We start from the raw sequence: 6,126 nt of genomic DNA on the forward strand, positions 1-6,126 counted from the left end.
TTGTTTTTATTCATAAAACACTTCCACTAAATAATATATTCTCTTTTGTTTTTCAGCTAAAGCTATTTATGTACACAGTGAAGAATTTCTGTGAACTGGGCAGTATTTTGCTGCAATGTCAGCAGTAAAAGGAATTGTAGGAATTTACTGTGAAAAGCAAAGGATTGTGGGAATTATCCTTGCCACTACTGTAATTTCCTGGTTACCGCGAATCAGAAAACAGTAAGAAACATGCCCATGAAAATATGGTCAATCGCAAACAAATAACATCAATATTATTTTCTGACCTACTTAGACTAAGTTTAACTTGTTGTCCCTAGGTACAAGACTATAAGTGAGTTCCAATTGTTGCGTTACTCACAGTAAAATATCAAGTTGGCAGCACAAATGTATCCCCTCATTCCACATACTTTAGTTTTTATATACATTGTTGTATCTTAGATCCAATATAATTCTTGGTAGAAAGTTTTTTAAAAAAAATAAAACCACCTATTGCATAATTTCATTAAAATTACAACTCATCTATATTTTACTTCAACTGGTGCTTTTTGTTGTTTATTTGTGGGTCGATTGATATATTAAAACAAATTTGCACGACATTTGGCAAGTAATTTCTACTCTTGAATAGTGACATGTGCTGTAAATATAAACTTGCCTCTTAAAGTCTTAAAGAGTACATGCATGCATTGGCCAAAAAACAAACAAAAAAAATAACAGTCTCATCAAATCAAATTCCAAAATATTACTTGAAACATGTGCAGACTGTGTTTAACAGTCTGTACAGTCTGTACTGTCTACTTTCAGGTTTCACCTTAGAATTGATCCAGAGCTGTCCAAAAACCAGTCACAGCCCCAAGTTAGTCGAAGGTCTGGCTAAAATGTCTTTCAAAAATCAATGACCTTGAATCTGCATTTTGGCTCATTTACAAGATCACATAGTTTTTGACTCGACAAATAATTGAAGCTTTTGCTTTGCTATTAGATATGATGGTTTTTAGCTTTTAGATGTGAATTTGTGAATGTTAGAGTTTTTATTTTTTATTTTGTTATCCCTAATTTTGTTTTTAAAGTCAGACAAGTTCTGTCAGTAAAAATAGAAGTTGTTTTTTTCAAATAAGGCTCAGCATGTTTTTGTAAAGGAACAACCATTAGACTGAAAATCCACTACTATCTTTGACAATGACAATGTTTAAAATATGTGTTGCAAGATGTGAGCCAAACCAATGGAGAAACACTGTAAAGTCAAACAATAACCATTTGAAAATAGGATCACTTTAAGTAAAAACATAATTTCTGTAAAAAGCTGCAAAATGACAGCAGGTAATATTACTATAGGCACCTGTATGGCAACTATACTGTAACTGGGCATTATTTTACTAGTATAAATGTTCATGTTCACTACTGTTAGCCTCAATGTAATATTAGATGGACAGGATAAAAAGGGACTATTTTTTTCCATGTCCTTTCCCAAAATGGATTTAGCTTTTCGCAACTGTTTGAGTTTCAACTGTGCCTGAGTGGGAAGTATAATAAAGTTAATTTTCTCGATGCTTTTATTTTGTCATTGAAACAACATCCTGTTAGTGTTTTTAGGAGGAGACCAGGTCCAGCATTAGTGGAGGCCTGTGACAAAAACTCGAGGGTTTTTGCTATTTACATCAGACATTTAGCTGAAAAAATTGGATTTTCATTTTGAAAACTGTAACAAAAAATCTTCACCCACAGTTAAAACATAAATTAACATGTTTATTGTTCAAAGTTGTTTCTTCTTTGAAACTAACTTGAAAATATTGTAATAATATCGTAAATGGAAGCATAGTATATTTACTGTAAGAACATTTAAAATAACGACTGGATGCCAGTAACTACTGTTTTTCATTTTAGGGTTATACAACTATCAAATAAGATACTTTTGTGTGTTTCATTTTACAGCTTTATTACTGTAAAGTGAAACACAGTACACAGAAGTTCTACTGTATTTCATGTTACTGCTTGTAAGTTACTGTAAAAATCTACAGCAACTATTTTACCGTGTACTTCTAACCTTTTTTTTTTTTTAATCCAGACAAGAAACACATGATTTGCTATTATGTTTGCAGACAGACTTAGACAGAAACAGTTTATGTCAAATGTATACAATATAAAGGAAAACAAAAAAAAATGGAACATTTGTCAAAATCGCCAAAACATCAGAAGGAAATGAAAAGAAAAATCCATTTGTGCAGATGGGAAGAAACAAAAACAGTTACAAACACCGTTTGCACATCCAAAAATTCCAAATGATTAATCATAGTTGTCAGTACTGTTTCCAATTTTAAAAAAAATTACTTTCTCAGCACCCCCAGTCTGCGGGTGACAGCAAAACATTCACAAGCTCAGGGATGAACATGCATGTGTCCTCATGGAGATTGAGTTGTCTGGATCTTTGGGTCCCATGGATTAGTCTCTCCCCATGTTGACTTGCATTTTCCAATTTTATGTGTGTCGCAAATAAAAGTTGCATAAAACATATGAGTCTTGTTTAGATCTAGACATTTATTTCTGCAAGTTACATCAAAATAAAACACCCACTGTTATGCAGGAAGGATAGATGGACTGAAGACAATAAGCTTAAACCTAATATGATAATATGCTTTAAATAAACGGGAACAATGACAAGTATTTAAAAATAGAACCTGTGAGTAGAAATCGAGAAGGAAAAAGACACAACTAAAGCAGTGGAGGGATAAAAGGCATGCTGGAGATGAGAGGAAAAGGGTGAGTCAAAGAAAATGAAAGCCCCTGTCAGGCTTTACAGCTGTTTGTGTAAAAATACCACAGACCAATTTGCAGATTGCCCGTCTCGCACTGAAATATTATTGTGCCGCTTTTGAGCCGGAGCTTAGTGTGAATAAGCATCTCGTTATCTCACTTGTGCAGCCAGCTCTATTGGATTACCGATGCTGGTCTGGGTTTCCCAAATTACATGAACATACATGCACCGTTGAACGTGTGTGTGTTTCGCATGTGAGCATCAGCTAATGAGACAGTGGCCGACCTTCTGCACTGGGCAGAAGTGGAAACTGCATTTTAGGACCAGGGGTAAGTGAACTAGAAGAAAGCGGGGGGAAAAAAGTGTTCTTCAGGCATTATACAAAAAAAAAAAAAAAAAAAAGGACACATCTCTTCTCAAATGACCTTTTTATCGCTGTGGAAGGATACAAAGATGGCAGGCCCCTGAGCCTGTGAGCAGAGCAGACATGCTAAAGCAGAATGACTTCCTCCTCTCCACTGAGCAGATTTCCTCTTCACTGTCGATCACCTTAATTTTATGTTCATTTTAATAGAAAATATTGGGTATTTGACAGGGGTTTTTTTTCCCTTTGATTTCGATCTTCAGGGAATAAATCACAGCTAACAAATTCTTACACAAAAAACGTGTTGAGAAAAAAAAACCCTCTTTCATTCTGGGCTTCCATCCACACATTTGTGTCGGAATCTGAATATTTTTCTCAACCAATATGCAGAAATTTCTTTTAAATTTCAGATTTGACCCAGCTGTCCAGATTATTGTAAGCTCCCAGCTATTTGTGGCCCAAAATTGAATGAAGGAGTTTATGTGAAATAACAGGATCCATTACTTTGTACCAGTATGTGCAGGAGAAGGGACTGAGGCTCTGAGTGGATGTCAGAAGGCTATTAACGCCTGTTAGAGCAATCTTTACTTGACGTCACATTTCTCATCTGCAGCCGCTCTGGTCTGCCTGAATCCCACTGGATGAACCCAGTGGTTTGCGGTCAAACACCTGCAGGCAGGCCACGGAGCTCCAGGACCCTCTGTTTGCTTGTCAATTCTCTGCACTGGCTCGCATCATAACTGTGCTGCTGATGTGACCATCGCCAGCTGAGCGCATCTCTGTCCACGAGTGCATCCTGACCACAACACCAGAAACAAAGACAAATCAAAACATGCATTCTGCAAGATCACAGTGATGGATTTTGGGTTATTCCCTTTCGGCAGTACAGTGTGCTGTCCTGTAAAATTCTCAAAAAAGAAAATAAATCACAATTATTTTATTTAGATATTGATATTTTTACAGAGTGGGATGATGCTTTTCTGGTTTGCTTTGTTGAAGAGGATCCCTCAGAGCTTTTCCACTGCATTCTGATCCAGAGGTGATTCACGTTGGAGGCAGAACTGATGCTTTTGTGTCTGTGCGTTGAAACACATTCATACATACGCCTAGATATGGGGTGAGTGTGGGGGAGTTTAAAGTGCACAATGCAGAAATTCTGTTCATCCACTTAATATAACCATTACTGAAATTCTGCATGCTCGCTTGCTGTCCAACAGCACCCATGTGGAAAGAAGGATTCTACTCTGCAAAATCGGAGCTTGATCTGTCGTAAAGATTTCACAAAGGAGGTGTTTTTGTGAAATTCCTGTATGGAAATTGAGTATTCCATGTCATTTTCTTGTTTTTTTTTATTGCTGACTTAAACCTGCAGCTTTTCCAGTCTCAACCCCTTTAACCCCTGCCTGCGGCATCATATCGTCTGATCAGTGTGCTTGAGCAAAAATCTAATACACCCTCACGGTCGGATGTATTTACATAAAAACACTGTACATAAATATGCAGAAATAACAAAGGACAGGGCTGTTATGTAATTTTTTTCCACGCTCATGCAAATCTGCATCTTGAAATATTCACACAAACTCTGTCAGTAGATGACGCTCTGAAGTGTTTGCATGCTGAGCCCCCAGCTTCATGCTGGGAGATCCAAACACATGACAGAAGAAAAAGTAGGAGTTATCTTTTGGTTTTTGAAACTCAAATTAGGGTGGGAATGTCCAAAACAGCTGCAGAGGTGCTTGGATGTCCTCAGGGAATTGTTCTTTCCTATCCAAGTCTGTCAGAAAAAGAGGACTTCATAGGAGCAAATGCTTTTGTCAAAAGGGGGTTAATCGCTCATTCTGTGAGGAATTACAGAGGTGGTTGTATAAAAAAGTAAACACTTTATTGCTGTCTATTTATTTGCTTCGACGTGACCAAGTCAGGCTTTTTGCATCCATCTCCCATTTTACCCTATCTTGTGGAACCTTGCTAGCGTGCCCCTGAAATAAATCATCCAGAGTCAAGAAGCTCTTCACCTTTTTCCCAACAATTACATTGTTTTTTCTTACATTCGTGACTCACTGTTGGACCTGCTGGGCTGGTTGGGCATAGTGGAGTCCTCAGCCTTTTGCTAGTTTTTTTTGTACATTTCAGCAGCAGAACACAGAGCAAAAGACCAAATAAAGTGAACAGAGCTGTCAGAGTTTGGGAGTTGCAGCATCACGTGCGGTTCATCTCGACGGCATGGAGGCTGCATCTGTTTGAGCAGCAGAGAAGAGGCAAGGACACAGCAGAATGAACACTCAGTTAAGTCACGCAGATGTGGGAAGTCACCCATGCTATACCGACTCTCCAATTGTGCCTTTGATCCTGGATAGATTCGACAAGTTAGTCGGTGGGCACAAAGCAGAAAATAAAGTGGGGCAATAGTGTTCATTATTTCAACACCAGATTGACCAAATGCTTCTTCTGATGCCTAGTTTTTGTTTAAATTCCTAGTTGTTTTTGTTTATTTCAGATAAACCTAATGCGACTCTGTTTTACTTGAGTTAATCAAAGGAAAATTTAATAAAATTAACTTTAACTGAATTTGAATGAGAGTTGATGTGCACTTACATTTTTAATACCATGCCTTGATTAATCTGAAGGAACTGTAAAGTTTTGACAAGTCCACGTCCATGCAACTGTTCTAAATTTATTCATTCTTTAATTTTTTTTGGAGTAAACATGTGAATTGTGGTCACATACCTGGACAGTCCTAGTCACAGACTTAAGTTTGCGCCTCTAATTGACCCCTCCAAACAGACACCACAGGACTTCCAGGCATTTGTCTTTTCAATTGCACTGATAAGTTTTCTTCTACTCATTGTTTTCTGTTTAAATGTTGTTGTTTAGATTTTTTTTCATTTAATTTTACTTCAGCTCAGTTACCTAAATTTCAAGTACCGGTAATCAGTCCTCAGCATGTACGATAGGTTTACGGTTTTTAACAAATCCTTATTTTATTCTCTGTTTTGTCGACTTTGTGATT

The sequence above is a fragment of the Oryzias latipes genome, chromosome 17 (genome assembly GCF_053564925.1).
Source record: "Oryzias latipes strain Hd-rR chromosome 17, Olatipes_Hd-rR_3.1".
NCBI classification, from domain to species: domain Eukaryota; kingdom Metazoa; phylum Chordata; class Actinopteri; order Beloniformes; family Adrianichthyidae; genus Oryzias; species Oryzias latipes.